Source organism: Physeter macrocephalus, chromosome 10 (assembly GCF_002837175.3).
Source record: "Physeter macrocephalus isolate SW-GA chromosome 10, ASM283717v5, whole genome shotgun sequence".
In the NCBI taxonomy this organism is placed as follows: Eukaryota; Metazoa; Chordata; class Mammalia; order Artiodactyla; family Physeteridae; genus Physeter; species Physeter macrocephalus.
In genome coordinates this window covers 42,800,049-42,821,355 of record NC_041223.1, presented here as the reverse complement: position 1 = coordinate 42,821,355, position 21,307 = coordinate 42,800,049, and positions in this window count along the sequence as shown.

Sequence of the window (21,307 nt, the reverse complement as noted above, 5' to 3'; positions counted from 1 at the left end):
AGGGAGAGGCCACAACAGTGTGAGGCCCGCATACCACAAAAAAAAAAAAAAAAGAGAATATAGAAGATAACATAAAATTTCCTGCAGCCTCTAGCTTATTACAATATGCAGTTAACTTGCTTCTCTGCTCCCCTTCCCAGGTCTCCTTACAGGAAAACAGCATCGACCTGTTAAAGCTTTTAGCTGCTAAGGGACATAAAGTTTCTAAGGAGAAATTGCAGTTGGTTCAAACCCAAGTCTGTTGCTTGGGGCACCTGATCTCAGAACAAGGCCTGCACCTAGATCCGGATAGGCTTTGTGGCACACTGAACTTCCCCAAACTCAAAACCTAACACCTACTATGAGGTTTTCTTGGGTTGGCTGGCTATTGTCAGACCTGGACTCTGAATTTTATCTCATGGCCTTGCTGTTATATGCCTTACTATAAAGAACACCAGACCTGACCCTATTACTTGGAAGGGTCAGAATGACCTAGTTTTAATACCTGAAAGGAAAGTTTGATAAATGCTCCCTGCCCTTGGATACCCTAATTATCAACTTCCCTTTTTCCTCTTCATGTATGAGAGGGAGGGAAGTGCTCTTGGAGTACTTACCCCAAAACATGGAGATGACTATTGCCCCAAAGGGTATCACCCTGTGGCACAAGGATCCCCCACTTGCCTCAAAGCTATTCCTGTCGCTCTGTCCCTTTAGTTAAGGCCAATGAAGAAATAGTCACTGGATCCTTTCTAACCATTTTTGTACCCCATGCTGTAGACACTCTTCCAAATTCTCATCACACTCAACAATTTTCGGCCAGTTGTCTCACCTCCTATGAAATCTTGCTAACTGCTCCTCTCTTATAATTCTTTCACTCTGTAATAACTTTGACCCTGTCACAATTCTTGCCTTCTCTACTGATGATATTCCTCATGATTGTTCAACTCTAGCAAATCACCTTTTGACCCCTTGCAATGATTTACAGGAAACTTCCCTGACCATTCTTGAGTTTTCATGGTTTACCCATGGTTTTTATTTAAAGGATTGAAATGGTAAATATTGTGCTGGATATGCAGTTGCAACTCCATTTGAAGCCATCGAGGTGGCACATTTGCCTCTGGCTACCTTGGCCCAATGAGCTGAATTATACTCTCTCACTCGGACTGGTACTCTAGCCATGGGCAAAACTACAAACATTTATAGTGATAGTCAGCATGTCTTAGGGGTAGCCCGTGACTTTGGAATGCTATGGAAAGTGAGGTTTCTTTACCTCTAATGGGGATAAAATTAAAAATGGCTCTTATGTTCAAAATTTATTAGATGCCTTACTCCTACCAGCCACTTTGGCTATTACTAAGGTCCCCGGGCATTCCAAACTTAACTCCCTGGAGACTAAAGGAAACTACCTCACTGATATTTCCACCAAGAACACTGCTCTCAAAGGAGTCAACAACCAACCTCTGTCATGGTCTGGAGGGATGCTCCCCAAAATGATGATCTAGAAAAATTGATTACAGGTGCCCAAAACTTGACCCCAGAAAAGGAAAAACAATATTGGAAATCTAATAACTGTTGGTTCAGAAGAAAGAGAGAACTTTGGTATAGGCCAAATATCAATCCAGTCCTGCCATAGACTCTAAAATTCCCATTACTGACTACTGCACGTACATTAAACCATTGGTCTGCAGACAAAATAATAAAGTCTATGAATCAATACTGGTAGGGAAATATTAATAAGACTGCAAGAAGCGCCAACTTTGTTTGCCTTACCTGTTCAAAGTATAATCCAGGGAAACCGGTCTGCACTGCTTCCAGACTCTTTCAATCACTCAGTGAACTGTTCAAGGTTTGGCAAGTGGAATTTATTCAGCCTCCCTTGTCTCATGGATGTAAGTATGTTTTAGTCATGGTTTGTATGTTTTCCCACTGGTTTGAGGCCTTTCCATGTAGACAAGCTACTGCCTCTTCAGTGGCTAAAATAGTATTAGAAAAAATGATCCCTACCTGGGGAACCCCTCTTGAGCTCCATAGCAACTGGGGAATCCATTTTACTGGTCAAGTACTACAGCAAGTCTGTGCTGTTTGGACAGTCCTTTAGCATTTTCACTGTGCTTATCACCCTCAGTCTTCAGGACTACTTGAACAAACTAACAGCATCATCAAAACCCAATTAGCAAAATTTGTGGAAACCCTTCAAATACCTTGGTCAAAAGCATTGCTTTTAAGTCTCAGATCTACTCCTTTGAAATTCATAAACTCTCACCCTTTCAAATAATTGCTGGCTGCCCCCATGCATCTATCTTTCACCTCTTTTGATCTTCAACCAATAAAAGGAGATATACTTCAGTGTTGAAAAGGTCTAATTACATCCATTGAAAATAACCATGCTCTAGTAGAGCAGTCTTTTCACAGAGCACTCCCGGGAGATGAAGACCTCAAACACCACACTTTGCAGCCTGAAGATGCTGTATCTTAGAAAAGACATCTCCAGAAAGACTCTCTTCAACCCCATTGGAAAGGCCCCTATCAGGTACTATTAACCAATCCTTGTGCCACCAAACTCCAAGGAGTAAACTCTTGGATTCTTGTGTCATATCTAAAGAAAGCATCAAGCCCTGACTGTACCTGTATACCAGGTGGTGACCTGGAAATAAAGACTTCCAGGAATTGAAGCAGGTGATAGCTGAAGGAGATAGCTTTCCCAAGATGACTAGACCAGGCCTGTATACTTTTTTTTGCTGTTGCTTCTTACCTTATTTTCTCCCTCTCTTTCTTGGAAAGACAATACTCTTATCCATATTTTCCAATCTATTGCAAAAGTGGAAAACCTTTCTGACCACTTGACCTGTCACAGGAAACACCAATCTGTTCATGATGTTGGAGACCCCTTGTTCTTACCTGTAACCAATTTCTCTTTAATCCCAAATGTCACAACTGATTATACACACAAACCTATGTATGTTACCTATTGGGTTAGGCTGTTACAGCCAGGTGTTTTCCCATACCTTGTTTCAACATTTCCCCAGTCATAACTGTACTTGCTCAACTAAACACCTCCATCTTTGCCAATTGTATGACCTTTGCTCCTAACATTCTTTTCCTTATCTAAATATGATTTGTCTTCCTGCACCCAAGGGAAATACAAATAGGCTAACTCCTCTTTGCCAGGCTTTTTGGAAAGATTTTTTAAAGGATGAGACAGTACCTCCCAGAATGTCATCCCAATTCCTCTGATCACTGGCTTGAAAAGGTCAATCAAGAAATTCCAGCTGATGGATCTGTCAATAACTAGACCTTAGCTGGAGTTCTCTGCATACCACCTGGTTTCATTTTTGTCTGTGGTGGATGGCATTTACATGGCCATTTAGACAACTGGTGAATTGGAGGTCAAAGCTTATTGGGACATTTAACTGTCCCTGTTAACATCCATAACAAACCAGAAGCTTCCCATTGGTCCACCCCATTAAGCCTCTATGGCTGCCTTAAATGAGAACTTCCAGAAGTCATATATGACTCTGGGTTTGCCTCTGTAGAGTGAGTCTGTCTCCCTTGTGTCAGAGTAAATGCAAGAGATCAGAAGTAAATGCATGATCAAAAGTCTCTGCCTAACATTGGAAGAGCTAGCCAATTCTACAGCCAAAGCATTAGCAGCACAACAATGACCATTTGATTCATTGGCTAAAGAGGTTTTGGACAATTACATAGCCTTTGATTACCTACTTGATGAACAAGGATAAATGCCTTTGTAGAGGTAGAAACTCAATTACACAAGATCAAGGAACAAGCATATTGGTTACAACAAATTTCACTTGACTCTCATGGTCCTTTCACTTGTTCAGTTGGCTACCTTCAAGTCTAGGGTCCCGGTTTAGGAACATCGTATAAAATGGATTTGTCATATTACATTCAAAAAAAATTTGCTTTGCATAATTATTTTTAAACTTTGTGCCTATTGCATGTCAAACCCTTGTAGAAATGACATACCCAATAAGATAATGCTAGCTCAACACTTTGAGATGATTTCCAATGCTTATGACCTTAATAAGACAGAGTTTAGATGGGAAATTCCTGAGAGTTCTCCTTCCTACCCTTCCTTGTTACTCAAGTGTGGCCTCAATGGTTTCCAGTCTGTACACTTTCCCTCCGATGTGGGACATGACAGCCAGGAAAGGTCCTTCCTGGCATCTAGGGATAAAACTACGAAATACAGAAAACATGATTTTTGATAAGTGATGTTTTTGAGGAAAGAGCTTGATCGTAAGGGGACAATGTGAAAATGAATAAAGGAAAACCTTACTCAAAATGGAGTAGAGAAGCCCTGAAGGTGGAGCTCTCACACACATACCACTCATACCACTTATTTTACATACCCCAGCAGGAAGTAGGATGATTTTCTCCTTGCCCAGCAACGGCCCAGCCAATGAGAAACTGCTGCAACTCAACCAATGAGGCTCCCTGAACTCTCACTCTCCTCCAATACACTTTCATTCAAAACAACCTCTCCCAATTCCTGCTTTCCTCTATAAATGAATGCTCCTCTCCTTTTTTCTATGGACTTACTTATAGCTCACAGTAGTTTGCATGTCCCGAATTGCAATTCTTCTGCTATTCCCAAATAAACTTGATTTTGCTGGCTAAACTGCTTACCTTTTTATTTTAAAGGTTGACATTACATCTGACTACCTCCCCTACCAGACCAGGGCAATGACTCTGTTTTTCCATCTCTACCTTTTCTATACCTCTAGCACTTAGCACAATGCATGGAATATAGTAAATGATAAGTAACTTTTTTGTCATTGTTGAAGAAAAGAAAAATGTGATATAAATTAATTTTAAGGTAGTCATGGAAGGAAACCAGAATAGGTCACCACCAAATATGCCTCTTTGACATAAAAATTATTTTGAGCTGAAGACAATTAAGATGCAGCAAATGCAGGAGAAGTTTCCTCTTTTTCCTAAAAGCAGGATATAAATTCTCCTTCTACTGGAGACAGAATCTTATCAGCCCAGAGAAGGCACCAGAGGAATCTGTAAATAAAACTTACTCCATTATATTTCTCTCCCATATATTTACCTTCCTACAGTTTGCCATCCTTGGAAGCCTAAAACTGCTTAATTTTTCCTGTTATTTCTCTACAAATGTATTGTTCTTTGTTGAATATGCTATGAAAGCCGAAATTCTAAGCCACCGCTTTGAGCTGCTTTTGATTTAGGTTTCTCCTGTGTGACAAGTGCTGCATGTGTTAATAAAGTGTTTTTGTCTTGTTAATCTATCTTATTGTTAAAGAGTCCCAGATGAAAACCGAAGTCAGGTAGAGGTAAAGTTTTGTCTCCCTGCACCATTGGTGAGGTGGACCAGGTAATAGCAGCTAGTATTTTTTTGATTGCTGATTCCATACCAATCCCAGTTCTAAGCACCTAACATAACGTAAATCTCATTTAATCTTTATAACAATTCTATGAGATAAGTACTACTTCCATTTTATGGTTTAAGAAACTGAGGCGCAGATAAGCCATGTGACTTGTTCAGATTCACATGGCTAGTAAGGAAAGTAGCCCGTATCTGAATCTAGGTGTCTTGTATCAGAGCCTGTGCACTTAAGTGCCACAACATATTGCCTCACAGAATTTTCCTCAATGTGATCTTTTGCCGTTTCAGCGTAGAGAGTATACTAGTTTTCTTTTGCTGCATAACAAGTTGCCATTAACTTAAAGCCTTAAAAGAACAATCACTTATTAGCTCACAGTTCTATAGATCAGAAGTCTGGGCATGCCATGGCTAGGTTCTCTGCTCAGCATCTCCCAAGACTGAAATTAAGTGTTGGCCAGGGCTGTGATTCTCATGTGAGGCTTGCAGTCATCTTCCAAACTTATTCAGGTTGTTGGCAGAATATAGTTCCTTGTGGTTGCAGGTCTGAGGTTCCAACTTCTGCTGGTGGCATTGCTCTTAGCTCCCAGGGGCTACCTACTGTTCCCTGCCACATGGCTCCTCCATTGTCAAAGTCAGCATTGGAGACTCTCCTTTGCATCCTATCTCCCTCATGTGTGACTCTCTTTCCAGGAAGAGTCCAATCTCTTTAATGATTTATCTGATTAGGTCAGGCTCACTAAGGATAATCTCCCTATCTGAAAGTCACTTATTTGGGACCTAAGTCACACCTGCAAAATCCATTCACAGTAGCACCTAGGCTAGGGTTTCACTGAATAATTGGGAAAAGGTATGTGCACACTGGTGATAGTGGAGTACTATGGAATTCTCCCTACCACGGTTAGGGACGGGACGGGGTGGGGGTAACAGTGGGAGGACAGAATCTAGGAACTGACAAGGGAAACTGGTAGCTCAGACTGTTCTCTGCTCTTTAGAAAAATATCTAAACTCATGCAGGCTATGAGGGGGCAAGTTCTGGGTATCTAGCAATGTCATTGAACTTCACAGAAGAGGACTTAGCCCAGGAATTAGGAAACCTGACCCTGCCACTAAGTAGCCATGTGATCTTGGCCAGATCATTTAACTTCTGCAGGTCTAGAACTTAGAGGGTTGAACAGATCAGGAATTTCCAACCAGGCAGGAGAGCAAGAGTGAGGCAGCTACCCTGAAGTCACCTGGGGGGCTCTTTCAAACCAAGTATGTCCCCTTCTTTCCCAAGATGTTGTCACAGTTCTGAGAGGTGGAAGGGAAAGGTTGACAAGGAAGGGTGATGAGCATGTGCAGTGTGGAATTGTTCCTTAAGTCATTCCCTCATCCATCCATTCATTCCACAAATATTCATTTATGACCACCTACTTTGTGCCAAACACACAGGGAGGAAGTGAGAGAGAATAAAGCAGACAGGCTCTCTGCTTACTGTCCAGTCAGGGACACAGAGGCAAGTGAGTGCAAGATGGTGAATGTTACTGAGAAGGGAACCACAGGGTGATAAGGGGGTTGAGAGCAGGGGTCCTTTTTGAAGAACTGATGCTTAAGGAGTAGGCATTAGCTAAGAGAAGAGGGTGGAAAAGCAACAAAGCGGGGAAGGTGGGGACTGTTTCAGGCAAGGAAAGAGCATTTATGAAGGGTGGAAGCTTAAATGACTAAGGCACATTTAAGGACCTATAACTAGACCACTATGACCTGAATTGGTACATGTCCAGCTGGTACATAGCCAGCTGTACAAATCACACTAATGAGTTTGAATTATTTTGCTAAGCACAATGGGAAGACATTGATAGGTTTTAGGCAAGAGTGACTTGAAGAGATTGGCATTTAAAAAATAGCACCTGGGCTATAGTTTGAAAAATATAGTGAAGAGGGTGGCTGTAGCAGAGTCAGGGAGGTGACTGCAGTCGGCTAGGGCCAGGATGGCGTCCATGGGCACGGAGAGAAGAAGGCAGATTTGAAAGAGATGCAGAGTGGTTGGTTGGATTTGAGGGATGATTTGTATATAACACCAGTTACAGGAGTTATAGGATTAAATGTGACTGCATGTATTTTAACTCACAGTTGCCCCTTTATACTACTCAAGATGTGTCTTCTCCATTCACAAGATCTTTAGGTTGCAACAAGACAGCAGATCTTCTTTATCCTTTCGGGATACTTATTCCATTGGTTTGGAATATTCCACTGGGAATAAGTTTTTAAGCAAGATATAGAAGATCTGGATTCCAATGCCTTATTTCCTTATCTGCTCAATGAGGGGGTTGAATTGCAAACCTCAGAGATTGATGCTAGGGCTGACCCTCCTGACCCCAGGTGAGCTAATCAGAGGCACTGGGCTCACTCTGGTTTCCCCCCAGGCTGGCCCGAGTTGCTGGCTGCAGTAATAGCGGAACTGGCAGTACCCTGAGCAAAGTGCACATTTGGATCAAGGGCCACCCCAAAGGAAGAACTTTTGTACTCCTCCAGTCCCAGGAGTAATGCAAAGGTAGTAGCCAGAGAGAGTCATGCCTGTAAATTTGGCTTCATAGCCTGATACCTCTGAAAGTTGCCCAACATGTCACATGGCAGGGTTATGTACCTTGAGCACATGAGGGTATTTAATCACAGTCAATTTCCTTTTAATTTCTCATTTCTCAGTGGAAGAATATGCATTGAGTACAGTGAATGACATGAATTCAACATAAAATGTACTGCATTTTATAAACTTCATTTTGCTCTGTCCTCAGAGATTCCAGTCAGCAGTGGAGCTCTGTGCCTGGGCGGAGATGCCTGAATGCAATCTGCTGGGGATGGCAATGGGAAAGTTCTGTCTGTGGCTTACCTACCCCCAGGGTCCCCCCAGCAAAACCAGCCAGGAAGCAGATATGATGGAGATTTTCCACCCTTTTAGGACCCAGACTCATGTCACTGGATATATATCACCTTTTTGTAAATGCACCTCATAATTTGTCTTTATGCGCATTTTAATCTAATTTCACTCGTACAATTGCTTAGATGAATTGTGGAAAGTGCATTTTATTTTAATCCACTAGAGGGCGCCAGAGGGATTTAGACGTTGGAGCAAACAAGCTTTACCTAAGGTTCTTAGTATCCGTATTACGGAAATTTCCTGAACACACTGAACTTTATGTAGCATACACAGCAGGGTGTAGGAACAAAGGCTCACAAGGACTTAAATATTAAAAAACTATATAGAAATTAAACACTTAGAGATTGTCAATATTTAGAATATGGGTCATATATTTTTCCAGATAAATAATTTCAACTGTTAAATAGAATCTATGTGATTTACATAGAGTCAGAGGACAATCTGAGAACTACCATTAGAGTGAGACTTCCAAGCTCCAGAAATGAGATTTTAGGGAGCCCCCAACTCAGGAAAGAGTATGCTGTTTCTGAAATAAGCATTTCATGAAATACTGCCAGATTCCTGTGCATCTTACCCAGGGAATAGAAATAAATGCCTTAGATTCGATGGCCATCAGACCCAGATGTCTCCATAGTATCTAATACAATCTGGCACACTGGGCCAAAGACACAAGCAGCTTAAAAAATTGAAGAAAGAAAAGAGGGCCCATGGATCATCATGGAGAGAATTTAATAAATTCTGTCCCCATAAATAGCAGTTTAAAATAAAATGAAAGTACTCGGATTGATTTATAGGAAAGTGTGTTAGAAAACCCAAATGGTATGAAGAAAATTAGCAATCTAGCCGCTTTGGATGCTGCTGGCCCTGTGGAAATTTATTTGTTTAAATCAACATCAGAATCCTTGTGATAAGAGCTGGTCTTTATAACAGGTTTCTGAAACCTAATTTGAATATCAGATAAAAACTCAGAACAATGCTCTATCCCACCCCACCAAGGTCCACCCTAACTGGGTATTTGCTATAATCTCAGGGTCAGAATTGTATTTCCCGATGCTGATGTATTTCCTAAGCCAAAGGTGAAAGGGCATGCCTCCTTTTGGCTCAATCTAAAAACAAAGATTCTGAGCACAGTCAAATTTGAAATATTTTTCCTCAAAGATTGTTCTGGACGAATTAAATAAAACAATAATTTTAAAGAGTTGCAAGGCCCAAATAGCCCAATGGACCCTGATAAGTGTGGAAACAAGATTCTTCCCTTTACACTTCTGCCTGAGAAATCTGGGCAGGTTGGCTGCAATCTCAGAGTTCTTCATTATTCTTTCTTCAAAGGTTTGTTTCCTCTGTAAGGAGGGCCCTCATATACTTTTATAACCTAATCTACTCAATCATAAAATATAACCCTATATTATGTTTTATGCTGTAGATGTATTTCAAAACAGAAAAAACAGTAAGGAGTGGGAGATGAGGTGGGGGAGTTAAAGAGGAATAAATTTACTCCTATAATTTATTCTCAGACTAGTATTTGAAAAGGAGGTTATGAGATGGAGAACAATTCAGTAATTTACACTTGACTCTTCTGAGTAAATCATGCAAATGAATAAAATTCCATTTCTAGCTAACTTGATTATATATCCTTCCCTACATAATCATGTCCCATTTTGAGAATAAAATTTTAAAGTTTTTTTCCCTATAAAAATATTCTCTTTTCTTTCTGTTTTAAAATAACAAATGCCAAGTTCCCTATGGATTTTAATGATATTGAACATCAGACTATGTGTCATTTTTCTCATAATAAAGAATACATTTATAATGTTATTCAGTCCCTAATGACTGCAGAATGAATTTCAGTCCCCTGTCTGCCCCTACCTGCTAAGTATTTTTCTCTTATCAGCCTTTGGTTGCAAATGCAATACAATTTACAGTAAGTTAGTTGGCTGCAAACCCTGGTAATTCCTACTAGGCTGGCTTGGCTAGAGGACAAGAACTCTTGTTTCAGGTTCTGATACAGCTTCAAGGTCACGAGATCATTAAAATTGTCAGCTGGTCTGCAGCAGCTGCCTAGGTCCCAGGTTCAATAACTTGCGCATACCAAACCTACATTTTTGAAGAGAAAGGTAATTCTAATTGTAAATGCCACTTTTCACTCATTTGCAAATTTCCTATTTACTCAATCTCTGATTTTTTTTTTTTTTAACATGTTAACCACTTTCTGTTCCTGCCCTACCTATCCCACCCCTGAGAGAAATATTTAATGGATTACAGCTCTTTCTTCCTCGGAATGGGTATATAGTCCTGTAATCCAGCACCGTGATCCATAGTTCCTACAATTATTGGAAGCTGGCACTTGAGGTGAAATCTATTTACTACCTTGGCTTTAAGTTATACTTTCAGAAACATTAGGTTCCAATTAGCTTTTCCCTTGGTAGTAAGGAGCTTAGAGGATGGGTTGAACTGGGACCCAGATGCTCACATAATTCTCCCTTCATTTTAATCAACACTTAGTGTTGAAAATATCAGGGGACAAAAAGCCAAACTGGGTAATAAAGACAGACTTTGTTCATAAATATTACTGGCCTGAGACTTCTGAGTTGAGAAACTGGGTGACATAAATCTTGTTTGATTGTGCTTATTTATGCTCAGTTGTGGATATTTTTGTGTGACCAGTGAGTGATAATCTCATCAGAGGTTTGAGAATTAGTAAATTCTCAGGAGGGAACATGTGTTCAGAGGAGAAATCTCGGCAAGTATTTGGCACATAAGTAAACTCTAATTGGTTGTCGCCAACTGCATTCTACAGCTCAGTTCCTATACAGGCTTTTTCACATGAGTTTTAATTTATTCTGGATTGTTTTACTAATTTATTCTGAATTATCTTAATTGACTAAAAAATGTTAGAAAGATAATGTGGTAGATTAGCTATCCAGCATAACTTTCTTATTTGAAACAGTCAAATCTTAGATAGTTTTTTAAAGTCTCCTTTCCTTCCCACCTGCATTGGTAAACTGACATTGAAAGTAAGAAAACCAAAAACCTCCCAAACGGAAGAGAAAAGAAGAATTCTGGAAGGTCAGCAAGTTCAAATCAACCATCACTCTGAGGTTTCTGACAAACCTTGGAGACCTTGAGATCTGTTTGATCAGTGCAGGGAGTAGGGGGGCAGGAGGTGAAACCTAGGGCCTCCTCCAAGTGAAAAAACTGATGCTAGGCATTCACATACAGCTGAGACCCCAAAGAGCTACACCATCAGTCTCAGGGTGAATAAGAAGTGAAACCCCCTGCCTTGAAAGGGAAAGTGAGAAAACCTGTCTGTCTTGACCTTGGCACCAAGGGAAGGGCAAGGAACAACTCTGTAGAGAATTCGTAACTCTATGCTGATCTCAAGTGGCTGTGCGTTCTGAATTCATCCTACCCATGTGGCCACAAAAAGCCTTATGTGTAGAATGTAATTTGAAGTGGTTTCAGGTTGGTGGTGCCCCTGGATGACTGGCAGAAGCAAACACAAATCCCCTCTGGAGAGACTCAGGCTACAAAGAAAAATGGAAAGTTGCCATGAAATGATCCTCATTAGAGGAAACTCTGAAGTTTCCATGTACTTTGAGGAGAAGGAAAGTCTGAGATGCAAGAAGGAATGGGGAGCAAAAATATTGCTAAATATGTGGATAGATATAAACACGTACTGTATAAAACAATAATAATGTTTTATTTGTGGGAAAAAAATAGGGTAAACCAAAGGACTAGATAGCAATAAGCTTGTAAGGTGTAGAGAGGAAAGGAGTTAAGTTTTTTAAGGTTCTTATGTTATTCAGGAGGGGAATAAAGATATTAACTATAGTTTTTAGGTATGTATATTAAAATAGCTTGGGTTGCCATTAAAAGGCTAGGAATAGTATAACTCTCAACGAAATATAGAAGAAAAAATGAGATGGGAAAAACGTAATTTTAATCAGTCTAAAAGAAGGCAAGAAAGCTAGGAGGAAGAAAAAACCCAGAAAGTTAAGACAAAGAGATAGTACATGATACAGTGCTAGAAATAAATCCAAAAATATAAATAATCACAATTCTCTAGTTAAAGACAAGTTTCGTCAAAATAAATAAAATCCTCTGTATGTTCTCTATAACAGATATACATAAACATAAAAACACAGAAAGATTGAAAGTCAAATGACTGAAAAGATATTCAGGCAACACCTAAATGAAAACTGGTATAGTGGAATTGCTACTGGACAAAATATAATTAAAGGTTAAATATGAAGTCACTTTATGATGGAAAAAGTTAAATTCATCAGGATGATATAACAAGTCAAAACTTGTATGCACTTAATGAAGTCTCAAAATATATAAACCAAATACAGAACTGCAAACATAAATTGATAAATCTGCAAGCATGGGGGAAATATTAAATATCCCTCATAGTAAATAAATATCTCTCATAGTAAATTATAGATAAGGCAGACAAAATATCTGTAAGGATAAAGAAGATTTAAAGAGCAAAATCAACAAACTTAATCCCCCAAGTTGGAGTATGCACATTTTTTTGAAACACAGATGAAACATTATGAAAACTAACACTGTGAAACTTGACATTAAGCTTCCACGGTCACTCTGTATAAAGCCTCAAGTCAAAGGACTAGTATCATATAGATCGCTTCTCTCACACAATGCAACTAAATTAGAGATCATTAAACAAATATAACTAAGAAAATCCTACATATTTAGCTATTCAAAAAACCACACATGTCTAAGGGTCAAAGAAATGAGTCAGAGAAAATTAGAAAATCTTAATTTGAACAATAAAAATACTCCCCATCAAATTTTGGGGGATTCAGATAAAGTGGTACTTAGGGAAAATTTATATTAGAAAGAATAAAGGCTCAAAATTAATAAGCTAAATATCTAACTTAAGAAGTTAGAGAGGGCTTCCCTGGTGGTGCAGTGGTTGAGAATCTGCCTGCTAATACAGGGGACACGGGTTCGAGCCCTGGTCTGGGAGGATTCCACATGCCGCGGAGCAACAAGGCCCGTGAGCCACAACTACTGAGCCTGCGCTCCGTAACAAGAGAGGCCGTGATAGTGAGAGACCCGCACACTGCGATGAAGAGTGGCCCCCGCTTGCCACAACTAGAGAAAGCCCTCGCACAGAAACGAAGACGCAACACAGCGAAAATAAATTAATTAATAAACTCCTACCCCCAACATCTTCTTTAAAAAAAAAAAAGAAGTTAGAGAAAGGAGAATAAACACAAAGAAAGTAAAAGAAAAAAAGTAATGCAATTTGATCAGAAAATAATGAAATAGAAAACAAAAATACAATAGAGAGAGCAACATAGTCCCAAACTGATTCTTCAAAAAAAACTAAAAAAAGAACAAACCTCTGGGAAAATTAAGGAAAAAAGGGAGAGTATTCTCAAATAAACATCATGAACAAAAAGAGTGATATGACTAACGATGTCAAAGTCATGAAAAAAAAGTCAATTGTTTTACAATCTAGATGAATATATTCTTATGAAAATACAACTTGTTAAATCTCAAGAAGAAATAGAGAACCTGAATAGTCTTATAACCATTAAAGAAATGAAATAGTTAAAAATTTTTGCACAAAGAAATTTTGATCTTCAGATAATTCCAGTCTTACACAAACCCTTTCAGAGAGTAGAAATGGAGGGAAATACTCCCCAACTTATTTTATGAAGCCAACATTACCTTGATGTCAAATCTAGACAAAGACATTACAAGCAAATCCAAAACCCAGAACACCCTGAAATAGGGCAATCTCAATCATGACCATAGATACAAATTCTGAACAAAATTTATATTAGCAAATTGAAAATGCATAAAAAGACAGTACATTATGATCAAAATGCCTTCATCCCACAAATGTAATATTGGTTTACTTTTAAATTGTCTACCACCTCATAAATAAATAGAGAAAAATCAGGCGATTATTCCAACAGATTCAGAAAAAACATTAGAAAAACTTGACATTCACTTAGATTAGAAAAATTCTTGGTAAAGTGAGAAGAGTCATTGTCATAGCTTGAGTCCCTCAGGAAGAAGGACCTGAGATGGGGGTTAACATGCAGAAAGCTGACTAGGGGGTGTTCCTGGTGTTAGCATCTATGGAAGAGAAAGAAGGAAGTAGGACTGAGCAGAGGGGGGAGAAGTTGGGCTGCACTGTAGACTCAGGGAAAGCCTCAGCCAACCCTAAAGAGAGCTCTGAAATGAGGGTGGCCCTTTGCAGTTGGCTTGACTTGGGGTGAGTAGATTGGGCCTTTATATCTCATGTCAACCCGAGGTGGAGCTGCCCCAGGAAGAGGATGTGAGGTGGGCAGGTTGTCTTTCTTTAGCTAAAGAAGACTGACAGTCAAGGGCTGTCTGCCAGCAGCACTCCCAGCTGCTGGAAGAATTACTTCAACTCCCAAGGGGGACCTCAGAGGCACATCAGAGTGTCTGTTACAAGTCTGTACAAAAATCCTACAGCAGATGTCACAGTTAATGTTAAAGTGTGGAAACCATTCCCTTCAAGATTAGAATCAAGACAAGGAAGCCCATTATCACCACTTCTATTTAGCACTGTGTGCTGAGACAGGAAAAACAAAAGGTTTAAGGATTAAAATGGAAACAAAATGAATATGATTTGCAGGTGCTATGATTGTCTATGAAGAAGATAATTTACAAATAAATTATTACAATAAACAAATTTGTCAGAGTTGCTGTATGCAAGGTAAATGTATATAGGTATGTGTATACATATGTCTGTCAATTGTATTTTTATAAATAGTTATTTAGAAAACCTTATTTTAAAATACTATTTACAATGGCATAGAAATATAATAACTTGAAATAAATCTAACAAAAACGTGTGATCCCTTTAGGGAGAAAATGATAAAATTGTATTGAAAAATATTAAAGAATATGTTAAATAAATGGGAAATATATGATGTTTATGGACAGAACTCTGTTCTATAAAGATTTCAATTCTTCCCAAATTGATCTATAGATATGATGAAACTCCAATAAACGAAAGTACCACCGTGGTTTTTGTGGAATTTCATTTATTTATTTTTGGCTGTGTCTGGTCTTCATTGCTGCGCACAGGGTTTCTCTAGTTGTGGAAATGGGGGCCACTCTTTGCTGCGGTGCACGGGCTTCTCATTGCAGTGGCTTCTCTTGTTGTGGAGCACAGGCTCTAGGTGTGTGGGCTTCAGTAGTTGTGGCACAGCGGGCTCTAGAGTGCAGGCTCAGTAGTTGTGGCACACGGACTTCATTGCTCCGCGGCATGTGGGATCTTCCCAGTCCAGGGCTCGAACCCAGGTCCCCTGCATTGGCAGGCGGATTCTTAACCACTGTGCCACCAGGGAAGCCCGGTTTTTGTGGAATTTGACAAGCTGATTTGAAAATTTATATGGAAGAATAAAAGACCAAGGAAGAAGAAAAGTGAAAAAACTTGCAATACTGGATAAGATGACTTATTATCAGATTATATTATTAAGAACATGATGCTGATACAGGATGAGACAAATTGACAAGTGAATAGAACAGACTAGAGCCCAGAAAGAAATCCCCATATATGTATATATGGAAGCTGGATTTTCACAGATCATTGGAAAAAGGAGACTATTTTGTAAATGGCTTAAGGACAATTTGGTTCCCATATATTTTTAAAAACCTGAAAATAGATCCATAAACAAAAGTCAATCTAGGTGTTAAAGACTTAACGTGAAAGGCACAACCATACAGTTTTAGAAATAGCATATAGGGAATAGCTTCAAAATCTTGAGTAAGGGAGAGTTTCTTAAAGAAGGCATAAAAGTGCAAATTATGCAGAGAAAGATGAATACACTCAAGTACATTAAAACTGAGAATTCAGATTGTCAGAAGACACAGTAACAAGAATAAAGAAACAACACGAAAACTGAGAGATGATATTTGCAACCCCTATTATCAACAAAGATTAGTATCTGGAATATATAAAAACTTTGAAAAATCAATAAGGAAAGACAAACCAACACAAAAATGGAGAAAACACAGGAGCCAGATACTTACAAAAGAGGAACACAAAAAGTCCATAACCATAGGAAAAGGTGTTAACCTCATTAGCAATCAGGGAAATGAAAACCAAAACCAAAATAAGCCTTGTAAGTTATGTTTTCCTTTGCCCCCAAACTTAACAGCAAACATTTATTATCTAATAGTTCCTGTGGGTCAGGAATTTGAGAGTGGCTTAGCTGGGTGATTGTTGTCCAGGATGTCTCATGAGGTTGCACTCAAGAAGTTAGTGGAGACAAGGATATACTGTACAGCACAGGGAATATAGCCAATATTTTATAATAACTATAAATGGATTATAATCTTTAAAAATTGTGAATCACTATGTTGTACACCCAAAACTTACAAAACTTTGTAAATCAACCATACTTCAATTAAAAAAAAGAAGGTAGATGAGCTGTAGTCTTCTAAAGGCTTCACTAGCACTGGAAGATCTGCTTCCAAGATGGCTCACTCACATGGCTAGCAAGTTGATATTGGCTGTTGGCTGTTGCCACATGGAGAAACTGCTTGAATATCCTTACGATATGGCAGCTGGCCTCTCTCAGAGCAAGTGATCTAAAAGAAAGTCAGGCAAAGCTGTGCTGTCCTTTGTAATCTTGCCTCAGAAATCATAGTCCATCATTTCTGCAATATCTTATTGTTTATGCAGATCAGCTGTATTTATTGTGGGAGTGCAGTGTATCAGGAGGTGACTGTTAAGAAGCCAGATTCACTGAGAACCATCTTGGTTACAAGCTACCATAGCTACCATTGCACATGTAACAGACTGACAACATTTTAAAAGTCTACCACTCCCTGTCATGAAAAAGACACAATTACACTCACTAGGACCACATGGGGAAAATCAAAACAGAAGAGTTAACTATGTTGTGTGGGTCCCCTATCCTCTTGTCATTCTTCTGGTGAGAGAGAGGCGCTAGGGCCATTGAGCCATGCTGTCTCTCTCAATCCAAGAGTGTAGAGCAATAAAGACTGTCACCTGCCTGCACATGGGAAGAGTTGAACTTTTGCACAACCCATGATCTAGCAATTCCACTCTCAGTATATATTTTAAAGACAGTTTTGCACATGTGCAATAGAAAAACATGTTTACAGAAGCCTTACTTTTAAGAGCAAAAATTTATAAATAATCCATTAATGGATAAACTAATTATGGTGTACTTATCAAGTAGAAAACTATATAGTAATGCAAAATGAATGAACTAAGGTACATGCTTCAATCTTAAGTAATCTAAAAAACAATGTTGAACAAAAGATGCAAATCACAAAGGAATATGCACAGTATATTCTTTAGAGACCATACATATGAGATAAAACTGTAAAGAAAAGCAAGAGAATAAATGATCAATACAAAATGTAGGCTGGTAACTACTTCTGTGGGAGAGGAATCAGGAAATAATTGGAAAGGAGCACTGGTAATGTTCTATTTTTCAAATGCCATGGTTCTTTAAATACTACTGATACATTTTATACAGTCTTTTTGTGAAAAGAATATGCTTCACAATAAAAAAATGCAAATAAAATGTTCTTAAAAAGTAATTTTAAATGTCAGGGCTATTTCAGTGAGCAAACGAATTTTTCTTAAATATTCATCATTACACATCAAGCATCTCCCCATCCTCCATTCCTCTTCATCAAAAGAGAAAAGTATAAATGTACCAAGCCTAGAAAAGCAAGTCGAGTTTCTTCAATTCACAAATGCTACCACAAAAGTCATGGTAATTTGCCCTCAGAGCTCCTTCTGATTCATTGTCTGGCTCCACATCTTTGATGTGGATTTTCAGAACAGCTAAAATAGGCTGAGAATAATAAACCCAAATCCAACTTCATGCAAAAGAAAAATTAGAATTGATTTGCTAGGTGAATTCTATTCTTCCTCAGGTCTGTGACATCATGCCTTGTTAATGTTAAAACATAGGGCTTCCCTGGTGGCGCGGTGGTTGCGCGCCCGCCTGCCGATGCAGGGAAGCCGGGTTCGCGCCCCGGTCTGGGAGGATCCCACGTGCCGCGGAGTGGCTGGGCCCGTGGGCCGTGGCCGCTGGGCCTGCGCGTCCGGAGCCTGTGCTCCGCGATGGGAGAGGCCACGGCAGTGAGAGGCCCACGTACCACAAAAAAAAAAAAAAATATTATTCTCTTTATTTTCCTCATTGTTCTGTAAATGGTTCAGAAGAGAAATCTCATCAAGTCCAGATGAGTTACCAAGATGGCCCTAAATATTAGTGTTCTCTTACTGATAAAAAAAAATCAGAAGAATATTTCCAGAAATATAGTACATTTTTCTACAGTACGTTAATCACTAAGCTCTTTTTAAGAGTTTCCAAATCATAAATAGCTTTCAATAGTGTATATGCGTTTTAGTTGCATAATCATATAAAAATAATTCATTGGTATTAAGAAAAGATCAATAGCACAGATTTGACAGACCCACGGATCAGTCAGTGTTCTTTGGTTGCAAGTAACAAACACCAAATCTGATTAAAACTAGAAAATAATTTATTTTGAGAATATGGGGTGTCTCACCAAAGCGAAGAAACAACTGACCAAGCAGACGTTGGAAAGGGCAAGAATTAGGGTAGCTTCAGGAATCTAGACAGTAGAACTCTTTAGGCAGTATTTTTTTCCTAGGTACTATCATCAAAATAAATTAGCTCCAGTATCTTTCAGTTCTTGTGTCACTGTGCTCAGTTTTCAAATTCCTGCGACAGTCTGGCCTGGGCCACTTCTTGGCAAGAGGAAGGGTATGGCATAATTGACAATTCTACCCAGACTGCTGCAGTGATAGGTTTGGGGTGGTTATGGGAAAAGAGCCAGTATTCTCCAAAGCAAAATCAGGTGCTGTTACTAAAAGAATAGGGGGTATTGACATTGAGCTGGCAAAATAGCAGATATCCACTATAACCCTCTTAGCAGAAATTAATTTTGCTGTAATCTTCTTATCCAGAACCATTGCACAATTTAAATTAATGCTACAAACATTTGGGCATTGTCTTAGCCGGCTTGGACTGCCATAACAAAATGCAATAGATTGGGAGGCTTACACAACAGAAATTTATTTTCTCACAGTTTTGGAGGTTGGAAGTCTGAGATCAGGGTGTCAGCATGGGTGGGTTCTGGTGAGACCCCTCTTCCTGCTTGCAGATGGTCATCTTCTCCCTGTGTTCTCACATGATCTTTCCTGTCTCTTTTTCTTAATGCCACCAGTCCTATCAGATTAGGACCCCACCCTTATTACTTCATTTAACAACAATTATGTCTTAAAAGTCCTATCCCCAAATAGAGTCATACTGAGTGTTTGGGGCTTCAACATATAAATTTCGTGGAGACACAGTTCAGTTCATGGCAGATACCACTATGGGATTCACAATTTGCTAACTTACTTTTGACGGTCTTCTTGTCCTCATGCACAAATTTGATTGCAAATGCTGGAGAATGTGTGCTGTTTTCTAAGTAATCTGTCTGGGGTTTGTCACGCTCTGTGGGGAGCCCTACCTCTCTGCCTCCTGGACCAGGAAATACTGTGCTCAAAGCCAGAGGCCAGAGGCTCGTGTCCGATGTCCATGTGCCAGGCTGGCTTGTTCGAGTCCATTACTTTTCTGCATTTCAGCTCTGGACGACTCTCTGCTCCAGTCTTGGTAGCGTTTCCTCTTCTGTTTTTCAGACACCCCAATAGGAATCGCTTAGCGAGGCCATGTGGAATTGTGGAAAGGTGTCAGAACACCTATGTTCTATCCCTAGCTCCAGCACCTCAAGCTGTGTGACTTTAGGGAAATCATTTAACTTCAGTAAATTCATCTATGCCACAAATGTGCACTGCTTTCTTACTTGCAAATTTGGGGCTAGGTGTGGAGAAGTCGGTGATACATGCTACGAAGGAAAATGTAGGATGCTGTGAGAGCATGTGAGGAGGGTGAGGAACTAGCAAGGAATTTGGCAGTGTAGGTTGCAGAAGGCTTTCTGGAGGAAATGACCTTTGATAAGGAAAATGAAGGATGAGCAAGAGTTACCTAGGAGTAGAGTGGGGGCAGACTGGGGGAGGAAACACCTTCAAGACAGAGGGCCCAGCATGTGCACAGGCCCTGAGGTAGGAGTGACTTGGCACACTGAGCTTCTGGCTGGATCAGAGAGGCACAGCAAGAGTGATGTAAGGTGAGGCCGGGCAGGAAGGCAGGGGTAAGGGCAGACCGTTGTCAGACCGGTCGTCGATTTTGTTCTCTGTCCCAGGACCTGGGGTAGGAGTAAAGGAGACTTGCTCCAGTGCGTGTATTCAAAAGATCACTCAGACTAGAATATGGAGGAGATATGAGGGAGGAGAAGGGATGGCCGAGGCTAGATCAGCAAAGCTGCTGGGGAGGACGGTGGTTTGGAATAGAATGAGGAGAGTAGAGATAAACATATTAGTCATTTCTAACCAAGATTACTATGCCTGCGGATTATATTAAACCTACCTGATTGGCCCAGAGTGATGTTTACTGAGTGATGAATGCATTCAACATTTATCGAACCAGACACTTCTCTAAGTGCTGAGGATACAGCAGTAAACAAAACACAGAATTTTCCCTCACACAGCTTATTTGCTAGTGAAATGGCTAACATTCTAGTGGGGTAGTTGAAGGGTCAAATGAGATATGTAAATTACCCAAATGTGAATGGTTACCTTGGGATCTCTAGTTCACTGATTTCTAGAGAATACTGGTTTTCAGCTTCCTCCCTGTATTAGTTTCCTGTGGCAGCTGTTACAAATTACCACAAACTTAATGGCTTAAAACACCACAGATGTGTTACCTTCCGTTCTGGAGGTCGGAGATCTGAGGTGGATCTCAGTGGGCTAAAATCAAGGCAGGGCTGCATTCCTTCTGGAGGCTCTTGGGGAGAATCTGTTTCCTTGGCTTTTCTCGCTTCTAGAAGCTGCCTGCATTCTTGGCTCAGGCCCGTCCATCTTCAGAGCCAGCAACGGCCAGTCACATCTTTCTCACACCCCGTCCCTCTGGAACTCA